The following is a 24816-nucleotide window of genomic DNA, read 5'->3' as shown; positions in this document are numbered from 1 at the left end:
TGGTGTGGGCCCAATGGCCTGCTTCCACACTGTAGGGATTCTATATATGATTTCACCCATGTCCTGTATGACTGAAGCATAACATCCTAACTTTTAAAAACAATAACAGAAAATTGCTGGAGGAACTCAGCAGGTCTGGCAGCATCTGTGGCAAGAACGCCGAATTAATGTTTCACGTCCAATGATTCTTCATCCAAACAGTCATTGCACCTGAAACGTTACCTTTGGTTTTCTTCCCACAGATGCTGCCAGGTCTGCTGAGCTTCATCAGCTATTTATGTTATTATTTTAGATCTCCAGAATCCGCAGTTATTTATTTGACTTTATCCTGAAATTTTATGGTCATTTCCTCTGTAATAGAGGCAGGGATCCCATTAGCCTTCCTGATTACATACTATGCCTGTATACTGACCTTTAGTGACTCATGTATTAGACACGTGAGACTATTTGAACCTCAGAATTCTGCTACTGTTCTTCACTTAAATGATAATCTAATTTTCATTCTTCCTGCTGAAGTGGACAATTCACATTTCCCTACATTATACTCTGTCTGCCAGATTTTTGCCAACTCATTTGAACCATCTGTAACCTTATGATGTCACCTTCACAATAATAAAATTCAATCAAGTTTTTAAGTGCGGTCAAATTCGTTTTGTATGTAATTATTTTGACAGTTTGGCCATCAAGTCACAAACCTATTGTTGATTATTGCTGAATATAAACATGGTTCTTTTTAATCCATTTATGCAATTTCTCTGGGGTTTCAGCTGAATTTTTATTGAAGTTTCAGTGAGAGATTGAAGCAGGCGAGGATGTTGAAAAGCAACAAACGTGGTAGTAAAAAGGACAAAATTCGCTACAGTAAATATTTTCAATTCTTTCAATAAGTTTGTAATTGCAGTAATATTATTCTTCATTTTACAAAAACAGGGTGAATGTAAAAAACCAATGGAATTCACTGCCAAAATGTCAAAGATTCACAGTACCTGGTGGATTGTAGGACTCTGATCACTATAATATAGTGATCATACCTTTCATCCAAGCTCTACATGTGACGTCAAGGAAAGCCATGACATTAGTACTCATTGTGAAGGAACAGCAATGAGGATAAGGTGAGTCTTTTCAACTTTGTAAAGCAATGTCTCAGAAGGAGTCTTCTTGAGTCAAATTACTCAGCAGGATAGACAAAGTAAAGCTTTTCACAAATGTCAAGTAGAACAACAAAACTGGTGGGGAAATGGGCAGCCATGCAAGTGAAACCAAGGATATCTCTCATTCACAGAATTAAACCCTGTATCAATAACAGATGAGTTGACGTTCTGGAAAATTGAAATGGAAAGGGGGAATCTATTTTGTAAGGATGTGGTAGATCCAGTGACAGACATTATGTGATGTCAAATGTGTACATTAAAAGGTTGGAGATTGGAGGAAAGAAGGAAGCAATGAGGAAGATTAAGTCCCATCATTTTGTTGTCAGTGGAAATTTGTGAAAGATGATTTGATCTCCAAACCATATACAAGAAGAAAAGTAAAAGAATGGCATCTTTCGAAAGAAAACATAAAAACATAAAAATATAAAACATTAAAACAACGACCAGAGCAGTATTAATAAGAAAAATAGGAAACTTAGGACAAAGAGAAAGGGAATGAATATTAGAGATGTATTAATAAATGTTTTCTTGAAATCAGTCCTGATTAAACAACACTGTCCACTGGGCCTCTCCAGTTCTAGTTTCAGAATCCTTTTAGAATGCTGGTGGGTTTTATAGAGAGCTAGAGGTTTGAGAGAGCAGACACTATATTCAGTATGCAATCTACCCTAAGGGAGGGAGCTTTAGTAATGCAGAAAATACAGCAATTCTGTTTAAAACTGGAGAAGATAATGCAAAGGCACCATAAGGTATAGGAGCAGAATTAGATCATTCATCCTACTGAGTCTGCTCCTCCACTCGACCTTGGCTGATATGTTTTCACCTGGCATCCAAGGAGATCAGTAGAGTGTAAGTAGAGACTTCTGAGGAGCATGAAGACAATATAGCTGTGAAGAACTAAAATAGTCAAGGTTGCTGGAGTCCATCAAGGAAGTATTAAAAGAGCTCAAATTGTGATGGCTTTGACATTACACTGTACATTATTTGCATTATTCATTTTTCAAACATTGAAAATGTAATACATAGAAAGTGAATGAAGTTTGAATGAATTCATTAGAAAACAATTAGATGTATTTGAATAATGAATGGATGTGAAAATCAAACTGAGGCAGAAGACTGAGTCACGGAGAATCTGTAATTTAATAAAGAATTATCGACGGTGATCTAAGTGGAAAGCCATTACCAATGACCCATTACTTTGTTTGGAGGCAATTTACCTAATCTACACAGCTTTGGATTGTAGAAGGAAACTGGATCACCATTAGGAAACTCACGCAGACACAGGGAGAATGTGCAAACGCCACATGGACAGTCACCCGAGGTGGGAATCGAACCCAGGTCCCTAGTGCTGTGAGGCAGCAGTGCTGAGTACTGACCCACCATGAAGTTGGCAGATGGATAAATATTAGTCAGTACAACTTCCATTCTTTTCTTCAAACAATGCCATATGATCTTTTACATCCTGCATAAAAGATGGGACCTCAGTTTTTTTCCATATCAAACAGGCACAAATCTGTGACATTTGAACCACAACACTTACAATTTTGAGAGTAACATGCTACCCTTGAGTTAAGACTGACACCCATATGCAAAATATGTCTGTGAACAGGCATTTGTGTTCTCAATAAATATGTAAATATGTGTTCATGACATGGACGTGGCTATAAAGGAACGAATTGGAAGTGTCCCTGAATAACCTGCTGCACCTCTTTATACCGCTGCAGACCCTTCCATTGCTGCAGCTCTTTCCAAAGCTGCAAGCAAGCGCCTACAGCAGCAGACATGGTATTCTCTGCTCTGTTACCTCTCCCCCATTACCATCCCCAACCCACCAACTCCCCAGCAAAAAGTGAGCCAAGTCAAAAGTGGTTAAGTTTGGTGGAATCAAAGCTCACCCCACCCAAATCAATGCGATCTCAATCATAAGTTGCTAATAATTGTATTTCAAAGTACCTGTTGTACACTTTTTATTCAATATTTTGGACTTATAGTTATATAATGAAAACATACCAAACTCCTTCAGTGTCTCATGTTAAATCCTGATTGGCACACGGTGAGATAATCTCATCCTTGGTGCATGTATAGATACCACAGACAGGCCTCGTTGCCCTGAGGCTAGGGATGGATGTATCAGACATGTTGCGGAAACTATGTGGCACCACAATCAGTGGCTAGTTGCTTATTCTTAATTTTTAAAATCAGTTTTTCAACGCTACTTCTGAAAGAAGGAAAAGGCCAATTACCTGAGCTTTATTAATAGTTGAGGAACATGGTAAAGATTAATTAGAGCCTGCACTCATTTTCCAAATCAGTTTTCTACGTGCACCAAAAGAAGAAGTCAGAAAAAAAATTAAGCTTTTAAGTCAGCTTTACCCTAGGATACAAGCATCTACAAGTCCAGTCCTGGGAATTAATGACCAAATCTCTCCCGGTAGAATCTGCTTTGTTCCTCATTCATTAGCTGGATTTAGCAATATTCGTTGATAATAAGGATTCAATATTGGAACTAAATCTTGTTTTCTAACTGGCAGTTCTGCTTATTAATTTTCACAATTAGATGAAATACCACTGTAATGTATTTTCAATGGCTCCACAGACACTGTTTGTTGGTCCTCTATTACTTCAGCAGTGAATTTATTGGTCATATATGAGTCAAGATGGTGAATGTTAAGCATTTGTTAGGTGGTTGGTTAGGTTTCCTTTACCACTACTTTGTCATAGACATTGAAGGGTGCCACTCACATTGTCACTCTGGCTGGATTCACAGATTGAGGATTAAACATGGTTTGTACAGTTCAGAAGAGGTTACTGATCAGGTATGGGATGTGCGTCCTAGGGCAGATTCCTCTTTTCTCATCTGTCTGTAGGTTCTCCTTACCTTAGTTCAATCCTGATTTTTTCTGATAACAAAAAATTGCCATCATCAAGAAAATGCATTGCACGTGAATGACAGGCCATTTCCATGCAAACATACTAGCTTGGGTGTACATGTTGGACTTTCTCTCCTAACACTGTAACCCAGCTGGGAAATGAGTTAATTTAGCAAATTAATTTTAGAATGTTAAACTTGCTTAGCCTGTTTACTGTATTTGCATATGGAAACACAGATTCAATGTACGAAATGGTTTATTTTTCTGCCTATGACATTCCATCATTGGGTGTGTTTTCCTCAGAATTTTTTTAAACCTGTAAATAAAGCCCTGTGAGTTTGTTTTCCCAGTGGATATAAGCTAACCACAGCAAAATTACCTTCAAATTTGGATCTGAGGAGAAAAAAGGATAGTGGTGCAGTAAGAACCTCCTTTGTTTGGTCATTTTTAGACCCAGGATTAAAAAGTGCGATTTTGTGTCTGATCTTTCTAACAACTGGGTTGAGACCACTTGTTATGTTGTGGACAAACAAATTTCCCAAGAAGATCATTTCATACTTCTTTATTGAACACATCTATATTTGTCCTTGACCTGAAGAGGAAGCAAACAATTAAACGCCTCGCAGACACAACTATAACTTCAGATACTCGTGCTTCTTGGTGCTGAGTTAATCAATAGCTAGATGACCTGGTTATATAGAGTCAGATCATGTAATAATGTTTCTTACCTTTAAGTCACATGCTCTAAGTTTTAGGTAATTCTCTAGTACCTTTGCCTCGACAACAAAAATGTATCCACCTGGTATTTATTCTTAAGTAGGAACAAAAGAACATGAAAAACCATTTAAACCTGGTGCATCATTCAGTTAAAGCATACTGAGCTGTTCCATTGACTCATCATTACCCATTTCCCTTGATGTCTTTATCCAACAAAAACCATACTTAGGCATTTCTATGGACCTGGCCTGCATTGTCTTTTGAGAGATCGAGTCCTGGGTTTGTATGGAAAAGTTCTTGACTTCACCCTAAAATGGCCTAGCTCTAAGGCTGATGATGTATTCTCACTTTGGATTCCACTTCCAAAGATAACAGTTTCATTACATTTCCCCTATTAAAAACATTACTCATTTTAAGTTCTTAATTAAATCACCCCTCCAGCTTTTAAAACCTGTCAAGGCTTCGGGCAACTAACACACTGCTTCTTCTCTTTCAAAAGCCAACCACATTGAGATGATTGTCAACTTTCTATTAGCCCTTCACTTCATTTTCAATGATTTGTGTCTGTGGCATCACAGTTTCTGCCTGCAGTTTTGGCTACTCAGACTGTGCTTTTGTAATTTGTCTTTGACTTTGCGAGCTTGAACGTACAAATTTCTATGAGCTAAAGGATCCCATGACAAAAAGCAAAGAATTTTTATACAACCTTGGGGAACACAAACTATGAGCTTGTTTTGCCCTGTTTCTTTGTGAAGAAGTTGCATTGTTGTTGCAGTGAGCTGTACAGACTTTGAAGAACTACTTAAATAATAATTGAAACAATTTTGTACAGAGTAGAGAAATATTGTCTGTTATATTCGGGAATCAAAACATGAAGAAAAAAACAGCAGTCCTCAAAAACCATATGAATAATGATGCTTTAACAGAACGTGGGAACATGAGTAGTTCACTCAACCTCTCAGACCTTGTCCACAATTCAATAAGATACTGGATGGTCTGTATCTCTACTCCATCCACCAACCTTGCTTCTGTAACTCTTAATGTAACCAGTGCCCAACAAGATCATTTAACCTCAATTTTGAAACTTTCATTTAATCTGACTTAACTGCTTTTGGATGAGATATCTTCAGGTTCACAGATTAGATTAAATTCCCTACAGTGTGGAAACAGGCCCTCCAGCCCAACAAGTCCACACCGACCCTCTGAAGAGAAACCCACCCCCTTATATTTACCCCTGACTAATCCACCTAACACTATGGGCAGTTTAGCATGGCCAATTCACTTAACCTGCACATCTTTGGACTGTGGGAGGAAACCAGTGCACCCGAAGGAAACCCACACAGACACAGGGAGAATGTGCAAACTCCACACAGACAGTTGCCCGAGGCAGGAATTGAACCCGGGTCCCTGGCACTGTGAGGCAGCAGTGCTAACCACTGAGCCACCGTGCCACCCGATCCTTGTGGGAAAATAGTGCTTTTATGCCAAATGGCTCAGTTAGACTTAGTGGGTCAGAATTGCAATACTCATCCTGGTGTCATTATAACATTTTCCTTGTCCTTTAACTTGAATCGGCTGTTAGTTGTTGCTGTTGCTTTGATTATGTGCTATGACATATTTTTCTTTCTGACTGTTTTCAGAGAGTATACATTCTTATGAACTAGTCTTTCATTACTTGTGTTTAGGGATCTTCTTAAAGATTTAGTCGCTAACAATACTTCAGTGTAACTGAAAATATAAAGAGAACTAGACAAAGAAGAAATTATGTATTTTCATAGGACAGAGTGCTATAAATGAAATAATTAAAGGACTTACTTTTAAAACCAGGTAATCAGCAAATTATATTTTGAATTCAACACTAGGATACAATGTGACTATTAAAATCATTTTTCAAAACTGTCAGGATTTTTACTTTTATTCTATTAGCTGCTATGTTATTAGAATCTGGAGCTGTGGCTGCACTGGAATAAGCAAACTGACAAAGTATGTAAAACAAAATATCTCCTACATTTTTACAATCTGGGTTTTGCTTCGGATTTTTTTCTGCATTGAATTCCAAATATAAATAATTTAAGATCAGACTATCCTATTAAGGCAGAGCCATATAGGCAAATCAGCATTGAGATGAGATGCGCATTATATAACTAAAGATCCTAGGGCTGAATCCTTATGGTTTCTTCGGCTAAGTCCAAGTTGCATTGAGTGTTTGAAGGAGTTTTCGCCAGAGCTTATCAAATTCCTATGACATCTCTCATGTTTGTTTCCCACCCCATCTTAACACATTGTTCCTGGAACAACTTTCCCCTCAAGGAGTATCCTGGAATTTACAAGCATCTCTCGGACACCCCAACGTCATCTTCAAAAGCTTGTTTATACACACACCAAGAACTGTCAGCCTGCAGCTGCCCTTCATAGTTCCTTACATTTTCCTGGCACATGGCAAACAGGTGGAAATTGGCACCCCGCTTGGCAGGCAGGGATCTGGAAGTCCTGTTGGTCAGAGTGGTGCCATCTTCATCTTCCTCCAGCACCAGCAATGTTTGACAAGACAACAGACCATGCCAGTCTGGTCTGAGGTTGCCACCCAGGTTGAAGCAGTTCCTCTGTCTGGAGGAATACCGAGTGCAGTAGGAAGAAAGTCAGCACAAATACAAAAATTGCTGGAAACATTCAGCAGGTCTGGCAGCATCTATGAAGAGAAAGTAGAGCTACTGTTTCAGGTCCAGTAATCCTTCTTCAGAGTTCTATTCTGTGCTTTTTATGGTTAAGGAAGAAGCCCAAAGTTCTTTACCACTCCACCAGTGAAAGTGCCACCATCTTCTCCCCGATATCTGACACTCAGTACACCCACATCCTACCAAGGCATACACTCTACCAGTCTCACTATTACCTGCAACATCTACTCTCACTCAGTCTTGCTCACACCTACCCTTGCATGCATGTCGTCTGTGTTACTTACTCAGTCACTTAGCATGTATCTCCGCCTGTTGTTTTCCATAATCCCTTCCATGAGTGAAACAGGTCCCAGTAGGGAGCCTGCAATACTGTGTTGCCTGTCATTTGGCTCCTATCCTCTTATGATGAGGGGATCCTGACTCTGACTGCCCAAATCAGAGCCTGGACTGGTATAGCAGGCTACCTTTGACTTTCTGTGCCTGAATCCCCTGAATGAAGGCTATTCCCCTTGAACTGACTGAGGCCTTCTGACAGCTATAATACCTAACTTTTGATCTGCAATAATTGGCATGGCAAGACAGTGGTAATATGAGCTTGGTATCTCTGGCTGAGGGGCAATGTGAAAAAGGACACAATAAGGAAATGGAAGGTCTGGATGCATCCAAATAGAGTCAAAGGGAGTGAGCAAGCAAAGAGCTCAAAGATAATCCTGGTCCAGTATCGCAATGATTGTTACTGGTGCAGCCCAAAGTGCACCATTGAAATGCAGAAGCACCCTGTAAGTGGATTGGAGATGTGCCAAGAGTGTTCTCAGAGGATGCCAATGTCTGTAGACTCGGCGTAGGTGCAGCTGTGTGCCTATGCAGCTTGTCTGAGACGTTGGCGCCCAGTTGCCAACATGGAGGTTGTTTGGAGCAAGATACAAACCAAATCCAGGTGCTTGGCCTGGTTTCCTTCTTGAGTTTTCCTGATGTCGAGCTTGTTTGGCGAGTTTAATAAAGCTGGAAGCTGAATATTAATGAGGTGAGTTATGCAGTTAACAAGATGGTTAATAAGTGTTATTTCCTGTCGATTGGCATCTTGATGCTGCCAAGCAAAAATCTCGCTGTGCTGTTTGTAAAGTCAGAGGCATGGAGTCATACAGCACCGAAACAGATCCTTCAGTCCAATTTGTCCATGCTGACCAGACGTCCCAATCTGCTCTAGCCCCATTTGCCAGCACTTGGCCAATATCCCTCTAAACCCTTCGTATTTATATACCTATCCTAATGTCTTTTAAATGTTGTAATTGTACCAGCCTCTACCACTTCCTCTAGCAGCTTGTTCCACCTCTGCGTGAAAAAGTTACATCTCAAGTCCTTTTTTTAAATAGCGTAAAACATGATGCACTTGCTGCTGATATGAGATTGAGCCTTCCACATTTGTCACTTGATTCTGGCACACATCTCACCATGACCATATCACTCAGAACCCTATATGACTCCACCTCTAATTTTCTAAAAGCTTCAGGATTGGTTAAACTGCTAGGTAAAAACAAAAACTGCAGATGCTGGAAACCAGATTCTAGATTAGAGTGGTGCTGGAAAAGCACAGCAGTTCAGGCAGCATCCAAGGAACAGGAATAGAAAGGCTTTTGCCCAAAACGTTGATTTTCCTGCTCCTCGGATGTTGGTTAAACTGCTGCAGATTAAAAGGCCCAGGTTAACATTGACGGTACTCACTGTACATGCATGGGCTTTTAATCCATGCTAAGATTTGAACTGTGATGAAGCAATGTTACAATGTTGGGAATAGATCAGTTGTAATACAGTTTTCCAATAAAATAGTAAATTGCAATGGCATAATACTGTAATACAGAATCCTTTTTAATGCCAAAATTTATTTGTCTCAAAAAGAACTCATAGTGAGAGCTTGACTACATTAAGAGATGAATCATAAAACATTACAGATCTGAATCTGATTTTAAAAGAAGAAAAAGCAGCAAATTGAAGTATTGTTACAACCAACTTCAATATTTAGACAATGATGTGTAGTGACATGTCAAACACCACCCTGACTTGGAAATATATCACTCCTTCTTCACTGTTACTGAATCAAACTTCTGAACCCTCTTTTGTGAGGATATCTACACCATATGGAATTTTCCCCTCAAGAAGGCAGCTTATCACTACATTCTCAAGGGCAACTAGGATGGGCAATAAATGCAGATGTTGTCAACATTACTCACATTCTATGCTAGAATAAAAATGCTGAAGCTGAGGATCTCAAAAAATAGTTCTGTGAAGGATCACAAGACTCAAAATGTTTTCGTTTCAGATCTCCAACAAACGCAGTCCATAGTTTTGTCAAAACATTAGTTCCTACATTCCAGTGTAATGACCACTTTAGAAAACTTGCTGAAGGGGTACATAATTTTGTTCTTTTCATCCAAAACTGTCAAGCTTTTGGATTGTATGTTATAAAATTCTGTTTCTTGATTACTTTTCAGTATTTACTTAAGATGAAAATATTTTATTCATGTTTTTGTTCTTCCATTCCCCTTCCATAAAAACCTGCTATCTTTATTCGAGTTAAAGTGTTATATACTTTTCCTTTCCTTACCACCCTTGGTAACTTAATCTACTCAAGCTGTTGTCAGGGTCAGGATGAGAAAGGAAGACTTCCTGCCACTATCAATCCATCTGTGGTCAGCTCTTGAACATGTAGCCATCAACCACAGTCAGAATGAATGATTGACCTCCTGCTTTGATGAAAGGTGTGTAAATTGTTTTAAAGTCATTTTAGAAATTTGGATTGTTTTAATAAGAGAGGCATATGGTACACTGACACAAATATGCAGTTTTTGCATTTTGCTTTTCAAAGAAGAAGCTTCTTTACTCAAAGAGTGGTACAATTAAGGAACTCAATACCGCAGGGAGTGGTTGAAGTGATTAGTATAGATGAATCGAAGGTGAAGCCTGTGAGGTAGAAGAGAATAGAAGATTATGATGGAAAGCTTGGATGAGAAAAGATGGGAGGAGATTCAAGTGAAACATAAACACTCACATAGAATGGTTAGAAACTTGCTGTATCTGGGCCATATATCATGTATTTAGTCAGAAATGGATGGTCTTATCTTTAACTGCATTGGAATCCATCAGCCACACTTGCAGGCATGTAAAAAGGAAACCTGCCAGCCAACTTGCACACAGTAAAGTCTCACAGGTAAGAATGGTCGCATAAATGTATGTAATATTGTTTGTTGAGGATAAATGTTGACTCATTTTCCAAATTGTATTATGGTATCTTTAACATCCACCTGAGAGGGCCTCATTTAAAGAAAACAGCACTCCCTCAGTACAGATTTGCAGTGGTGCTGTCTTTAAATGAGGCTAAGGCTCTGGGGCTGCACTTACATCAGCAGCCCTCTGACTCGGATGCTCACAGTGAAAAGGATGAGCTTTCTTTTGACAATGAAGGGCTGCTTCAATGGGTGAAATTCGGTCAGAGGCAGGAGCAAGTCCACAGACTATAGTTGGAACAGTCTGCAGGTTTCCTTTACAGAATGTTGTATGATATAAGAAATGTGAGCTTCTGAACTGAGAAATGCATTAACCATATACTCCTAACAACCTCAACTCAAAATAGGCAATAAGAAAAAGTATTAATCAAAGGAGGCTTGCACTTATGTTATTGTTTTCTATTACTGGCAAACTTTATCTTCTTGTGTGCCTGCTGGCACTAATGTCTCACTTCCTGGAAATTGTGTAGGACCACTGAAAGAAATAATCAGAGAATTGTGTGACTGAGCTTTTGAAACATCAAAGACTTGTGCTTCTTCATGCTGCATTTTGTGCCAAGTAAAATTTCATAATCCAGATTTTGTTTATACCATGTCTTCCTGATACTGGGCAGAAATAGCAACACACAGTTCAGACATAAAACTTTTGAAAATAAAATCTTGTAGATCTATTTCTGAATGTTTCCCTTTATGAGATTCTATTTGTCAGTTCAGTGGCGTCTCTCTAGGAAAAACGAAGAAAATCTGTTTTATTTTCTCTCTTTAACATGTAAAAGTGACATTACTGCTGTTACTAATTTAATTTCACAAAACTAGTTTCTCTTCATTATCTAAGCCAAATTACACTCAAGACAGTTTGGAACTTGCTGCATGCCTCTAAGGTAAACAGTTCCTTTGAGCTATGGATTTTTCAAAGCATATGAATGTTCTGGTTTACTTCAACTTCAGAAGTTAGAAAACTCAGGAGTTTGCCAACCCAAAAGCAAAAGCAAGCACATGAATAATGAAGATTGACAGACTGTGCAGTGGCAAGTGTGTTGCTGGAGTGGATGCAATGCAGACCTATTGTGTGGATGGACTGCAGTTTCCAAAAATATTCTGTCCATATATTTGTTCAATTTTTGTAAAAAGTGTCCATATCTAGTCCAGCTCAATTACCTCGACATTACAAATTGTTGTTAGTCTTTGCTTGTACAATGTAACTCTGATCCTGCAAAATGCGAGAAATAAATTTTAAAAACAATTGATTAACATGTTGCTAAATTATTTTGCAATTTTTAAAATAAAGAGGAGAACATTCTGTGAGCAGCTACCTAACTCCTCTGTTGTCACTGTGAGTGGATTACTGGAGCTGAGCCGATCCTGCCAACCTCTTGGAACATGCTGTGATGAAAGTGCTGAAAATCTTACCAGTAAGTCCCAGGTATTTTTGCTGCCACTTGTATGGAAGATAATTATGTTATATTTTCAGACCCACAACGTGAAAGAAAATCTCATTATCTTTTGGCGACCAAAAGTGATGTTACATAATTTGTAAATGATGATTAAAATGCAGCTGTTTTCCGAAAGGAAGCTCTATCCATGCTATTGAGGTCAAAAGCCTTCATGGCTGCAGTAATAATGTAACTGTGAAGAATAATATAATCCATGTTCCCTCCAAGCAAATCTTTGGAGAAACCACTGCAATCCTTGAAAGTCTAAGAGATAGATCCTATTGCTCCTGACTTGTCATATGTAAAACAAAGGGCCTGCATGCATATAGTTCTTTTCACACACACAGGATCCTTGAAATATTGTCATGGTTGGATGGTAAAAGATTAGCTAATTTGTGCACAGCAAGGAAGTAAACAATCACTTTCTGGTTTTGACCAGGAGACCTCCCCTGCTCTTTATCAATTACAGATCTTTTATGGCTACTTGAGAGGACAAATAAAGCCTTCTTTGAACACTCAATCAGAAAGAGAGCACCTCCAATAGGGCAGCACTCCTCAGTGTTAGACAGCTCATGGCTTTTTAGTGAGGCTTGTCTGGTTCAGAGGCACGACTTTTTCCACTGAACCAAAGCTGATTCTGAGCCCATTGTTTTTTAATGTGAATTGGATTCACCACACTATGTCACCAGTGAACTGTAGAAAACATGCCACACTAAAGGGATAACTTTCAGTCTTGGGTAAACATTATTAGGAAGACAGTTCAACAAGTATTGCCCAGAAAAGATATTTAGATTTGTATTCCTTATGGTTTAAGCTTTATTTGTTCCATGATATTGAAGACACCCTGGATATTATGCCATGAGTTAAATTATAGCCAGGTGCATCTTGTTGCTGGATTTAATTTAGTATAAACTGAATAGACATTTATAGAATAAACCACACATTGAAACAAATTTGTTTATTAAAAGAACTTGTATCATTAGATTCAGAGAGAATCCAGAATCGGTTGTTAGATGTTTGGGATCTTTTCTCCCAGCATGTTGTATGTGTAAATAGATCTGTAAGTCTATTAATAATGACATGTCTTCCCAAATAATATACTGCGGCTGGACTTCAATCTGTTCCAAGGTGTGATTTTAACTGTACTGTTGTGATCTTGATCAATTCACAGATGGTGGTTCACTTAACTTCTCTGGAAGATCTTTGTGATGCCATTTCCTGAACCATCCACCAGTGTCACCAACTGAACTATCAAAGTGCACTGGCCATTAATGTCTTTAGAAAGCATATCTCTGCTCCAAAATAAAGTTAATTTCACCTGAAAAAGATGCCCACATAAGATAGAGTCATAGAGTCACAGAAACAGACACTTTGGTCCAACCATTCAATCCTGGTCATGATTCCCACCTGCCACCGCTTGGGTCATATCCCTCCAAACACTTCTTATTCAAGGTTTGGTAGGAGGAGCTTCCATCTTTCATTTCTGCATTCATCCTTTCAGCAAGAATTGCTTTGGATGACCTGAAGGTTAATTTCAGAGTGCTGCAGACTTCACGTTCATCAGGCATGCAAACCATCCACCTGGCAGAGGGGTTTCATCAAAGCAATCTCATTTTATGAGTATCGTAGGTAGTCATTTGATCCATGGGGATCAGCCAAAAACAAGTCACCAAGCTGAATCCCACTTTCCTGCATTTGCTCCATAATCATGCAGATTATAGAACTTGAGGTTCTTGTTGAGAAAACCATTTCTGTAGCTGTTTATTTTAGGATGGATTTCAAGAGTTACCACTGATCTGCTGATTAATATCACTGCCCAGAGTCTGGTCCATGTGGAGTCTGTGTTCAAGCTTCCACTGGAAAAAACTGCCTTTACTTCTATTGCAAGAATCTACAGACTCATAGTTTCCCTGTTTGAAGGCCTTTCCTTTTGAGTAACTGTTTGACTCTGAAGGTAATGCTAGCTCAAACCAGCCTGTGGTCAGTATAACTCAGCACAGGTCTCGTGTGTAGTATGTCGCGTGCACTACATCAGGTTTTCACTTGACTCCCCTAAAAGAACTGTCATAATTTTCACCCCTATGAAACCATTTGTGATGCTCTTGCAGTCTCATACCTGCTTGAGCTGCACCTACTCTCTCAAGGCTCCAGAGTTTGCAGCTCTCTATTGGGAACCCACATACCGTCCTTAATTGGGTGCTAACTCAGAGGTGGCAAATCCAGATAAGGTCTCTTGGAAGGTCATTCCCTCAGCCTGGCTCCTAGTTCAAGACCCCTATTTAATCCCAACACTAGGAGACTGTGGGAAAATGTTGCCTAATTTTTCCATAGATTATTTTGAAATTATTTCTCTTCAATCTCAAACCATCTAGTAACCCTACAGTGTGGAAGCAAGCCATTTGCCCATCAAGTCCACACTCACAGTCCAAGCAGCATCCCACCCAGACCTACCTCCTACCCCACAACCTTGCATTTCCCATGGCTAATAAAGCTGACCTACACATCTTTGGACTATGGGAGAAACTTGGAGCATCCAAAGGAAGCCAACAGAGCAGCATGCAGTCTCCACACAAACAGTCGCCTGAGGCTGGAATCAAAGCGAGGTCCTTAGCACTGTGAGGCAGCAGTGTCAACCACTGAGTTACTGTGCCACCCATTCTCCTTTGGTTCTTCCCGAACAAACCAAGAAACAACAGGTTGTCATGGTCTACATCATTTAGTCACTTCAAAATGCTATAAATAGCAATAATTTCATCTCTCGACTTGCGTTTTTGCAGTGATGCGCACTCAATTTCATAGTGCACACTCAGAGACAATTTGATTTCAGCTAAGTGGGAAGGTAATTGCTACTTGCTCAGTTCCATTCATATCATTTGTGACAGCAATGGTTGAGAGAGGCAAGTGCACAGCAGATTTAGTTGCAGTAAAGCCAAAAACGTTGATGTTTAAATTATAGATCAGTAAGCGATAGGATGCAGTGGTTATGAAGATAGGAAAGTGAGAAATGTTTTTCTTAATTACTGTTTCTACCATACCACTTAGTCAACTTTGGGAGTACAAAGCTGAGGGAAACAAATCACTGAGGATTTTTAAAAAAACACTTGCTTTGCCAAGAAAAAAGCAATTCATTTTCTTGCAAGATTAAGGTTGTTATTCTTTTTGCTTCTTCATGGCTATAATTATTAGTTTTGAAAATTAAACCTGTAAAACATAAAGACTGGAATATATATTGAGAATAGTTCACTTTCTTTGTAGCAATGACATCTTCAGATAAATTCGCTCACCAGTAATTGTCTATATCAGCTGTCCTACTTGTAAAATAAAGAAGGCATGGTGTAAAATAGAAAGACATAGATGTTGATTTGAGAAGATGTTGTTACAAGATTTGGTAATAAGCAATTTAGCAGGAGAGTATCATGAGGCTGTGAAATGCACTACCAGGTTTAGTGATTGACACAGTGGCTATGGCCATCTATCTAATTTACGCTGAAATGTTTGAAATGAACTAGGAAACAAAGGAATAGGGAAACAGATCAAACATAATTTATTTATTCTTTCATGGGATATGACAACCACTGGGTGAACGAGCATTAATTGTCCATTCCTAATTGCCCTTGAGAGGTTGGTGGTTGGCTTCCACCATGAACCACTGCAGTCCATGACCACAGTCCACTTCTGCTTATATCAGGGATAACCACCAAAACAGACTGGCTGAGTGACCCGATTACCTGTTGCACTTTCTATGTAATTCCTTGAAGCATTCATTTAAAAAGTGCCCTAAAATACTCAGTATTGGAAGACAAAACGATGTAATTCAAAATTATCACATCTACAGCGTCCTTCAGTACTTACAAGAAACATGATTCAACTCAAAATCTTTAGATGTCTTGACAACCTGAAGAAACAACAGTACGTATGACATATCTAAGAACTATAAATATACTATATTACGTGGTAATCCTATCTTGATTATCACCAAACTCCATAGAATGGGATCAAACTTTTCCTTCTCCCTTCACAATAGAACTGGACTTTCCTTTTCCTGCTTCAATTTATTTAACATTTTCTAAGAGATATTCTCTTTTTCCCCATTTCACACACATAAAGAAAGTAGCTCGCTCCAAGTCAATCAGCCGGCAAATATTTGAGAGGTTCTGAAGCATATGGAGTTTATACAATTATAGAGTCATAGAGATGTACAGCATGGAAACAGACCCTTCGGTCCAACCCGTCCATGCTGACCAGAAATCCCAACCGAATCTAGTCCCACCTGCCAGCACCCAGCCCATATCCCTCCAAACCTGCAGACTATCTGTGACTGAGCCCAAACACTCATGTAATCTCCTTCTATGTGGGCTTCACCTTACTTACAATGTAACACTAATAAAACTGAGTCCAGGTGCTATATGGCTTTGAATTTACTTGAGCAGTGTGAAAGTCATACTTGCCCAAAGGGTCAGATAAGGGGAAAGTAGAATAAAACTAATTCATTCAGATTGGCAATTTATTGCTTAGATATTTGAAAAGGACTTTCTCTGACTTAATTTTTTAAATTAAATCATAATGACCAATCATTCAGTTCTTCATCTCTTACCAGCTGACATGGTTGCGTATTTACTTTATAAATGAGGTGGGAGTTTGTAGAAGATACAAATTACAGTATTATAATTAATGGGAAAATGCTCCCCCCTAATTAAAATATAGGAACTACACCATAAGGATTATTATTTAATTTTATTTGTTGTCACATGTATTTTGTTACAAAATACCATGATTAATGAAAGAAAGCAAGTTAAAACATTGAACAGACAGAACAAAGCAACACTAAGAAGAGATCTTGTCAAGCATTATAACCTATACAAAATACAATCAATTACATCTACTGTATTTAAAGAAAGTAAAAAAACTGTGATCAAGGTTAAATGTGCCTATATTAATCCGAGCAACAGAGTCCAATTGACATTATATAAGTTTATGCTTACATAAGATTCAACTGTAAAATTTTCTCTGTTCTTTAACTTCAGTGAAAAGTTAGATATGAATATAAAGAAGGGGAAATGTTACTTTCATTTTCACTGAAGTCATTATTCTGTGGACAGAAAGCCAATAGCCCAATATAGATGCGTTAAGATACAGCAGTGATGGAAGCCAGACCAAAATAAATCTTATCTGCTTCAGTGAACGAAAGATGCAGCCCAAGTTAAGTTAAGCCAGCTCTGAAATAGTGGACAGGGAGAAATCAATGGCAGCATTCACATCTGATGCACCATAGAGACATAGAGATGTACAGCACAGAAACAGACCCTTCAGTCCAACTTGTCCATACTGACCAGATATTCCCAATCCAATCTAGTCCAACCTGCCAACACCTGGCCCATATTCCTCCAAGCCCTTCCTATTCTTTACCCATCCAGATGCCTTTTAAATGTTGCAATTGTACTAGACTCCACCACTTCCTCTGGCAGCTTACTCCATACATATACCATCCTCTGCATGAAAAAGTTGCCCCTTAGATCCCTTTTATATCTTTCCACTCTCAACCTAAACCTATGCCCTCTAGTTCTGGACTCCCCCACCCCAGGGAAAAGACTGTCTGTTTATCCTATCCATGCCCCTCATGATTTTTATAAAGTCACCCTCAACCTCCGACACTCTCGCGAAAACAGCCCCAGCCTATTCAACCACCCTGTATAGCTCGAATCCTCCAACCCTGGCAACATCCTTGTAAATCTTTTCTGAACCTTTTTGAGTTTCACAACATCCTTCCGATAGGAGGGAGGCCAGAATTGCACGTAATATTCCAAAAGTGGCCTAACCAATGTCCTGTACAGCCACAACATGACCTCCTAACTCCAGTACTCAATACTAGTTTTTGCATTTTCTTTCTTTTTGGAGTCAATGAATTATTGTGAACTTCATATTAATAAAAAGTTGCTATTGCTGTGGAATGTAGGATTCTTAGAAACCCAACAACTATAACACAGACTTGGGTCAGATTTAGCACAATGAGACGGTTTGATCAGCTAAAAGACTTTCTTTTCTGGCTTCAAACTATAAAAGTGAGTTTGATCAAATGTAATGAGTTTGAACAAATGTGAGTATTGAATTCCTATAGGTTTATACCAGAAATTATCCCTAAACCACAATTTTACTTAAGAATTATGTGTGTGGAAAATGAGAGAAAATGTCACACTGATAAAGGAGAGGCTATTTTCTAAAATAGGTTAGGACAGAACAACAGAATGTTTTCTGCATCTAGCTATGCTTTATCTTTATGACACCCAGGTTCTTGAAATAGAAGCTTCTCAGCCTCTTGCCGCCAAGGATAACTCAAATGGAAAAACACATTATACTTTTTAATTAAAATATTGTATAGACTCTGTGTTCATCAGTATTGTTCCCCAACCTCAAACTCAAAACTCTCTCTCTCTCCACCGCTCTACACCAGGTAGCATTTCTTTAATTACCACAGAAGTATGTCCAGATGCAATTGGCAATGTAGATAGAAAAAGAGCCAGTTATTCCATGCTGTATGACTTTACTTCCTTTGGGTCTAGCCTTGACATTGGCCCTAAACTGTCAACATGTATTTCTATGTAAAACTGTTAATGCAGTGAGGAGAGACTTTCATTCAATTGAGTTCATGACACAAGTTACAGATCTGACTAAAATCTGTTTAAATACATTTGTTCGCGTATGAATTGTGAAACCTACAAATCATTGACAGGATCCACAGTTGACTATGAAGAACTAAGTTTTCTTTTTAATTGTGGAATCTATTGACAGTGTCTAAACAGTAAACTATACCTTTATTTGCTCCCAATCTTAGCATAAACCACTTTCTTCTGTTATTGAAGAGAGAATCAAAATATTTAAAGTGAACATCCTAGCAGTGTCTGTTTTCATTCTAGTTTCTCAAGACCTTGATGAAATGTTTTCACTTCTTACACTATGTAACTCCTACCTAACGACCTGGAAAATTTGTTGCTAAATCAATTTGCTGTTTTTATTGTCCTCACACTCTCACTAGTTGTCTCCTTTTCCTCTGTGATTTTGATCTTCATCATAACTCACCAAACCCAAATAAATTCTTCACAGTCCAAGGACTTCAAATCAACTCTCAACCCATTCATCACAGTAACTGCTTCAACCCCGATGTTATCACATGCAGTCTCAAGAGTTCACTTAAAGTATATTTTCATCTCTCTTTCCAAATCCGCCCAATACTCCTGTCAGCTCTGTTTGCTAAATGTATGATGTTAAATTAATTCTGGATTAGTGGTGCTGGAAGAGCACAGCAGTTCAGGCAGCATCCAAGGAGCAGCCAACATTGTGGAATTGTTTCCTGTTCTGGCTAAGGTGATTATGGGGCTTGTTTCTTCTGCTTGCCTCAATGTTATAGTGTGACATCACTGAGCTGTGATTAACAACTCTTATTCACTGAGGACAATACTAAGAAAAAATGATATCCCTTAGCAATGCTGACAGTCGCCTTTAGTTTATGTACAGTTAGTTGTAACCCTGTCACTCTTGGAGGGCAACATTAATAAATAATTCTAAATAGTTCTGCTCATGGTCTATGCATAAAGACATCCCCATAAAGAGTAAAAGATCTCCAGTTTGACTCTTCAGCCCACAGTAAATGAGTTCATTTCAGGAAGGACAATAGTTGCAGTTGCTACAATTGGTTTCAGTGACCCTGGGCTGCGGAAGTGAACAAGCTATTTAGGATTTACATTACTGGTGTTATCTAGTCTATCCACCTGCTAGAATTTTGTATGTGTGGACATTAGAGTAGAACAGGATGAGGCATGGTTCAAATGTATTATATATCAGAATAGCTTAAGGAATAATTACCTCATGATCTAGTCTCATATATAAAGAATCTGCACAAGTGCTCAATTCCAGAAAAGCAGTGATTCTTTGTGAGTTTGTGTTCCAGTAAGAGTTAAGACCTCCTAGATAAAAATAGAAAGATACAAGCTATTCTGAAAATTTCATAAAGATAGACTTTTGCACACGCCCTTAAAAGCACTAAGTTTATTCAATCAGTGGACGAGGCAAGAAAGGGGCATCTTCAAACTCCAATCTGCACTGAGTTAAATGACCCCAAATGGCATCAGCACAAAGTTTGAAAAACAATCATATAGTTAGGATGGGGTGGGTTCCAAAGCCATGGAAATCTTCACATCCTACTGAACAGTTTCTCTTCAACAGTATAATGTTGTGATTTGTTACCCATTTATTGCAGCCTACAGCGAGATGCATGACCTCATTATAGTGGCAAAGGGCTAGTAAACTCCCTCAGCCAAATAATTAGATTTGAAGCTGCATTCCTTTGATTTCTGTGGAGGGATTTATATAGTGTAAATATAAATTCAGTGTGCAGTACTTGGCTCCAAGCATTACATGTAACCAATTAAGTGTCATGCACATTGGTTTGTTAATACTATACTAAGCGCTCATATTAAAATGGAATAATAACAAATATCTGAAACTGATTACAAACATGATTCCAATTAATTGGGACTTAGATCATATCTGAATGCGAAAACTACCCCCATAACTCATTGAATCCCAAAATGAGAAAACAGCCTTACCATCCCTAGAAGCTACAATTTCTATGAGTTGTACTAAGACAACAACAACGACTAATATGAATTTAGTATGCTGATTTTATCTAATTTGGGGTCCATTTTCTTCCGGACAGCAACTTTCTTTGTGTAGGTCCCAGCAGCTACTGTGCACCGTGTTATTGAAATGTGATGACGTACTTACAGAGTTATACATTGCTGTCCTGTCACTGCATAATTATATTTTAAACCCCAACAGGTTTGGTGACGAACAAATGGTAATAGCACACATGCGAATTGTGCATTCTCTTCTACATACCTTTTTAGTTTTACACATTTTAAAACTTTACCTAAAGGTTGTCAAGGAACACACTTGCATAAGTTTGTTGACATTACAGCTTGATTTGTTTACTGCACATGCTCCGATATTCAGTGGTATCTTTTATTTTTTAATAAAACAAAGAACTGGGGATGCTGGAAATTGGAAACAAAAACAGAAAATGCTGGAGAAACTCTGACTTGGAGGTACCGGTATTGGACTGGGGTGGACAAAATTAAAAAAACTGGTGTTGTGCGATTTTTAACTGGAGAAACTCAGCAGGTCTGACAGCATCTGGGGAGAGAAGGCAGAATTAACGTTGGGAGTCCAGTGACCCTTCTTCAGAACTGAGATGCTTTAGAGTCACAGAGTCATAGAGATGTACAGCATGGAAACAGACCCTTCGGTCCAACCTGTCCATGCCGACCAGATATCCCAACCCAATCTAGTCCCACCTGCCAGCACCCGGCCCATATCCCTCCAAACCCTTCCTATTCATATACCCATGCAAATGCCTCTTAAATATTGCAATTGTACCAGCCTCCACCACTTCCTCTGGCAGCTCATTCCATACCCATACCACCCTCTGTGTGAAAAGGTTGCCCCTTAGGTCTCTTTTATATCTTTCCCCTCTCACCCTAAACCTATGCCCTCTAGTTCTGGACTCCCTAACTCCAAGGAAAAGACTTTGCCTATTTATTCTATCCATGTCCCTCATAATTTTGTAAACCTCTATAAGGTCACCCCTCAGCCTCCGATACTCCAGGGAAAACAGCCCCAGTCTGTTCAGCCTCTCCCAATTGCTCAAATCCTCCAACCCTGGCAACATCCTTGTAAATCTTTTCTGAACCCTTTCAAGTTTTACAACATCTTTCCGATAGGTCTGCTCGACATTGTCATTTTAAAACATTCGCGTGCATTTTCCTCGGCCATTCCCCCAATGGCGGCTTGGGATATTGTGGTCCTACAGCCGTTGCGAGTGCAAGTTGTTGTTGTACCGGAATTTCCTTTCTGGGCGCCAGTGGGAAGTGCAGAGAAAGGTGCACCTTGATTCTAAATTGCGCTCAAATTTCCTGTGAACCTCATCAGACCAAGGCCGGATGTAAAATCGGTGCAAATCGCTGTCAACAGCGGTGTCCCAGGAAAATGCTGAGAGAAATGAGGCTTTCAGCTCATCAACCATTAGTGCAGTCCCAGTATGTTTAATAACCCAATATTGGGGGGGGAGGGGGGGATGGCTAAGTGTTTTAATGGTATTCGTGCTTTGAAATTGCATTAATCCAACCAGAAAATGCAGGAGAGAATAATTATATTAAATGCTAAAGAAATGTACTGGAATGCAGTAGGAAATTAAGATTTTTTTTTGCGCTGCGACACCTGTAAGTCTGATCAAAAAATGCCCCAAACAAATGCACTTGAAGGATCCTCGAGTATGTAATATGAGGGTGGGATAGGGCAGGGGGTGAATAGCGGGCTAACGAAGATGGGCTAAATGTGCACATACTGTAAACGTTTGCAATTCATTTGTGCCCATTTGTTTTTACAAGGATGAGAACTTAGTTTGCACCCTGTATTTGCAAATATGAAGGAAATAGCAGGCCTTGAGAATTTATCAACCTATACTCTTGAGTTATTGTTTCCGTATATCTTTTTGTAATCCTGCAATTTACTGCAAGATTGATACACACACTTACAATACTTAGATGTTGACCCTTCAGTGCTTTCAGACAAAGAAGTTGACATTTGAATGCAGAGGATATTGAAAGGCTTAGAGATGAGGGGGGGGGGGGGGCGGGAATACGGGTGAAACTGTGGGGGCAAAGTTACCTGGCAATTGTCAGAAGCAGTAAGGAAGTTGTGGAGCTTTTAGAACTTGCTCATTTCTTATTGTGACAGACTGGCAGGCGACAGGGAAAGTGCTGGGTTTCTCACTTTCTCCAGGAATTGTGGAATGAATTTAACCTAAAAGAGTGTGGCTGTGCCTAGGTTTCTTTTCTGCTCCCCCCCCCCCCCCCCCCCCCAGGAGTGTGGGAATAGAAGTGAGAAGCAGGAGCATTGAATGCAGCCTCCTGGGCCAGGAGCAGTGGGGAGCCGCTTAGATGCCACTGATCCGAAGCCAGTGAATGAAAAGGGGATTAAGAAATGTTCTTATTTGCAATTCACAGAGATGCACCCTGTTGAACCGTCCGTAATATTTCAAAACAGATTTTTTTTGTTGGGGTGGGAGAATCCTTCCATTGTGTCAGAACCCTGCTATTTTCCTCCTCTTTTTTCAGTTGGTTACATTCCCTTTGTCTAAATCGGCAACAACTCCTTTTTGTGTGATGTGTTGCAACTTTGTAACATTTCCACAGCCTGGGTGCAGCATGTATCGAATCCAATTGTAACTTGTGGCTTGAGAGGAGCAGGGAAGGCGGCTGTTTTCCCCCCGCCACGCCAACTGAACCTTTTGTTAACGAGGTGAGGGGTGACATTGGAAAATATCGAGGTTCGGAAAAAGAGCATTTCACAAACACACCTCGGCCAATCCTGGAACCTATCCGCGCGCGGAAAAAACAAAGTAAAGCTGAAGCAAGTCCATCCGTTTTCTCATCATGATTCAATCTCACAAAGCAAGATTTTTTTTCACAAAATGATATACACCATAGATTTTAATAAGATTCCCATTCATTCAAAATCCCCCCCCCCCAACAAAGAAACAACTTTTTTTTTCTATCCACGGTTAAATATGTAAATAAAATGTCTAAAGTCATTCTTCAAAGAACACAAAAGAAGAAAAGACCAGCGACCGACAGCCATAAAATTCCTGCAATTCTCCGTAACACCAGTCGCCGGGGGTCCGTCTCTGTCGGAGCGATCCAGCGGGGATCCTGCTATTTGCATAAAGGCAGAGGTTTCAAATCCCGACCCAAAAAAAATATCTTTTCAGCTTCAGGCATCAAAGAGCCTTTTCATTTATTAGCAACAGAATTATCTTAGTCAGTGGCTGATTTCCACCTCTCTCTCTCTGAGATGCTGCTGTGCTGTAGGCAGCCGATGGTTTTCCAGTTGAATTGACTGGCTTAGATAGGAAGCTGTTAAGAGAAAGATAAATACTCTGGGGAAATATGCAGCTTTGCAAATGTAACAATGCCTGAATAAACATACTTTTTAAAGAAACACAATAATAAAAGGCTACAGTCAGCAACTTTTTTCGTAACAGCGAAATTCTAGGATATTGACCAGGACTGGGTCCTTGGTGAATAACTTTTAATAGCGAAATATCAACTTAGATCCAAGTTGCTAAGTTTGCAAACTGATCTTGATGTTTTATTCCTTTGTATTTATGGAGCTGAGGTGGGGAAGCGAGGTGGCTGCTTGCGGCATTTCAAACTTTCTGAAAGTTAAATATCAGGTCATCAGGAGTTTGTGCGTTTTGCCCAGGCTCTGGTCTCCAACGCTGTGGTTTCTCTGGCTGTAACCGCCTGTAAGTTCACGCTGTCTGTTTGAACGACCCATCTCCCGGTGATAGGAACGCACTTTCGCGCAAGGAAGCTATAAAATCACTGAGTGGTCATGGGTGGGGGTGAGAGAATATCTGCTTCTGCATTTCCCTCAACCAAAGTGGCGGAAATCCAGTCAGTATCAGATGAATGGCAGGCGCCCGAGTGGTTGTTTGGCCAATCTTTTGATGATCAACACCGCCCCCCACCCCGCCCTTTCTCTCTCTCTCTCTCTCTCTTTGCTGCTCTTTTTTTTCGCCCGAGTCTCAGAGACGGTCCGCCCCCTCTTAGCTCACTTCACAGTTGCCAGTCAGA

General features: G+C 39.5%; 1 long non-coding RNA gene across 1 annotated transcript in view; it reads left to right on the top strand.

The window, feature by feature from the left end:
- Positions 1 to 938: 938 nt before the first annotated feature.
- The window catches only part of LOC148145388 (uncharacterized), a 97837-nt gene continuing 73959 nt past the window's right edge, over positions 939 to 24816 (top strand). The window contains exon 1 of the long non-coding RNA XR_015761303.1: positions 939 to 1112. This is a non-coding gene — a long non-coding RNA (uncharacterized LOC148145388). The remainder of the gene's footprint in view (positions 1113 to 24816) is intronic.

This window comes from Chiloscyllium plagiosum, unplaced genomic scaffold, assembly GCF_037043375.1.
Source record: "Chiloscyllium plagiosum isolate Xiang-an unplaced genomic scaffold, Cpla_swu_hap1 HiC_scaffold_24, whole genome shotgun sequence".
In the NCBI taxonomy this organism is placed as follows: Eukaryota; Metazoa; Chordata; class Chondrichthyes; order Orectolobiformes; family Hemiscylliidae; genus Chiloscyllium; species Chiloscyllium plagiosum.
Note: the sequence above shows the minus strand (reverse complement) of the source record. Positions and strands in the feature narration are given on the sequence as shown.